Source organism: Lolium perenne, chromosome 3, assembly GCF_019359855.2.
Source record: "Lolium perenne isolate Kyuss_39 chromosome 3, Kyuss_2.0, whole genome shotgun sequence".
Taxonomy (NCBI): Eukaryota; Viridiplantae; Streptophyta; class Magnoliopsida; order Poales; family Poaceae; genus Lolium; species Lolium perenne.
In genome coordinates this window covers 75,677,534-75,679,993 of record NC_067246.2, presented here as the reverse complement: position 1 = coordinate 75,679,993, position 2,460 = coordinate 75,677,534, and the positions used below count along the sequence as shown (strand labels likewise).

Genomic DNA, 2,460 nt, shown 5'->3' with positions numbered 1-2,460 from the left:
GGGGAGAGAGAACGTGAAGGCACATATATTTTCGCCAAGTGCCTACCGTGGATAGCCTGGGAGGGCTTGATGGGGGTGCAGCAATTATATCTTTAGATTCCTTGCATTGCAATTTGTTCTCTAACGCGATCTCGTGTGTACCCACGCAACAAAATTGGTACCGGTGCGTTGTTTTTTCTCGGGCACGCGCCAAAACACGTATGTCCTCCTTTACATAGTTTTTGTCGTGGTTTTAGTTTAGATTTAAACTGCAACCACGATAAGAATCTTCTCTTTCTTAATAGATGACCCCATTTTACTAGTCTCACAATGAGCCACGTCACTGGATAAAAAAAATTTGCCGGACCGACACGTCCAGTCGCCCTTCCTCTCCAGACGTCACGGCGTCACGCCCGATGGCCCTCTCCCCATCGATCTCTACTGCCCTCGGTCGCCAGAACGACGCGCGTGGTCCCTCTCCCCATCGATCTGTTCGTCCTGGAAAAACCTGTTCTTATTCCTAGCGATTGCTTAATCACCGGCACTAATTCCACCTCCGCCGTCGTTTGGCCTCCTTGAAACAATTTCTCATGAAACAGCCCCCATAAATCCAGCATTCATCGAGTAGAAACTGCTCGATTAAACTGATCCGCCGCCGCCGCCTCTAGGTTAAAAGCCACCCCGTGCTACAATCTACAACAAGCATGTCAGCCGGATCCTAGTATGTGCGCTGCTACTCCTGATCTTAATCCAGTTTTTTTTTAAATCCCTCTTGCCTCCTCCACCTGATTTGTTTGGATCTTACTGCTAGCTGAAAGCTCTCGAGATTTCTTTGGAGTTTTTGGATTCTACATGTTGCCCGCTGAAGCTGGGAGGAAGAGCCGGATCGTGTCGCGACCTCTGCTACTCCCGATCTTAATCCCTGTTTTTTTAAAATCCCTCTTGCCTCCTCCACCCGATTTGTTTGGATCTTACTGCTAGCTAAAAGATCTCGAGATTTCTTTGGAGTTTTTGGATTCTACATGTTGCCCGCTGAAGCTGGGAGGAAGCTGCCATCATCGCGTCTACTACCGGCGATTGCTCATCTGATTTTTTTGTCGCTCTGCAGTTTTTACGACCATTCTAGGTTGACTTCGCCTCCCATTGATGCGTGAGACCTGCGGGCTGCTAAAGACATTTTCCTCCGTCTTCATACCGTGGGAGTTCATCTCTTCCTAAATCAAGGGCATCTTCGTATTCATGGCCACATCCCACCACAAGAAAAACGAACTGAGCCAGCCACACTACATGCTGGATGTGATGTGAGAACCAGCACTCCAAGCATCCAGCGCTCCCGTAAATTAGACCTGTAAGTTATCTCCTTCCCCCTCCATGTAATACTGAAACTACTCCGTATGACCTATTGTTTAGAGCACCTATGATTAATTAATGTCAGACATTTTTCTGTTTATGCAGTGTGCCTCTGATCGTGCATGTAGTGGCAGCATGTATTATGCCTGTGGGTATTTCCCTTATCTACTACCGTCCGTGTATAGAAAATGAGGAAGCCCTCCAAAGCCTGATGAGTATTTGACATTTGTCATATCTTTGATATTCCATGGTTCTCTGCGTTTTCCCCTTATGTGATACGGCACTGAAGTGTAACGCTTATTGTGGCCCTCAAATTTTATTATGCCATCATTTTTTTTCATTCTTTAGCAGACTGGTGACATTGATCTGTAGATCCACCGGTTTCTTGCTTATCTATATATAAGGAATCAGATTCAAGCAGGTGCGAGATCGATGCTATGAATTTACTAATTTTTTTGGTTAATGGGGTTTAATGACCATTTAAAGTCCCCAAAGCTCAATGTGGTTTTACAATAGAACATGGGATTATCTTTGTTTCAGGTAGTGTTGCAAGTTGGACAAATATTAAACCATACAGGAGTAGGTTTCTCGGCTGTCCAATATCTTCTTTGCTTCATACTGTTCTTCTATGCTCTGCTCCATCCTTATGCAGGCTGATATGTGCAAATTGTATGATAGACAGGTGTGAAACAATGGGTACTCTAGATCAATGAGTAAACAATGACTTAGTAGGTAGAAATGAATAAGTATCTTTGCTCAACGCAGGCAGTTTCCCTCTTTCTTGAGTAAGTTATTTGGTTATTCATCTTAATTATTTTATCAGAGATCCGTCCTTTGATTTTAGTAGACACTACCTCATGATGATTGTGTGATCTTTCCTCACGATGCATCCATATGGAGATTTAGCATATCCCAGATTTTGTATGTGCTAATTAGATTTACAACAGGAAGCAACCATATTTCCTATGGTTAGTATACTCTACATCGCCTATTTTTAGATATATATGGTTACCTTCCTTATTTTCAGTTCCATTCACAATTTGTCATATTCTTCTACATCAGTATCCCAATACTACATTTTGTTATTTATAACAAAGAGCATCTTTATTCACAATCTATCTTTCATGGAAT

The 2,460-nt window shown here is 43.0% G+C and overlaps 1 long non-coding RNA gene across 1 annotated transcript; it reads left to right on the top strand.

Moving 5' to 3' along the window:
* The first annotated feature begins 299 nt into the window (after positions 1-299).
* Positions 300-1,749, top strand: LOC127341475 (uncharacterized). The gene is made up of 3 exons (XR_007875557.2): positions 300-700; positions 1,088-1,327; positions 1,435-1,749. It is a non-coding gene; the product is annotated as an uncharacterized lncRNA (long non-coding RNA).
* The last annotated feature ends 711 nt before the right edge of the window (positions 1,750-2,460 follow it).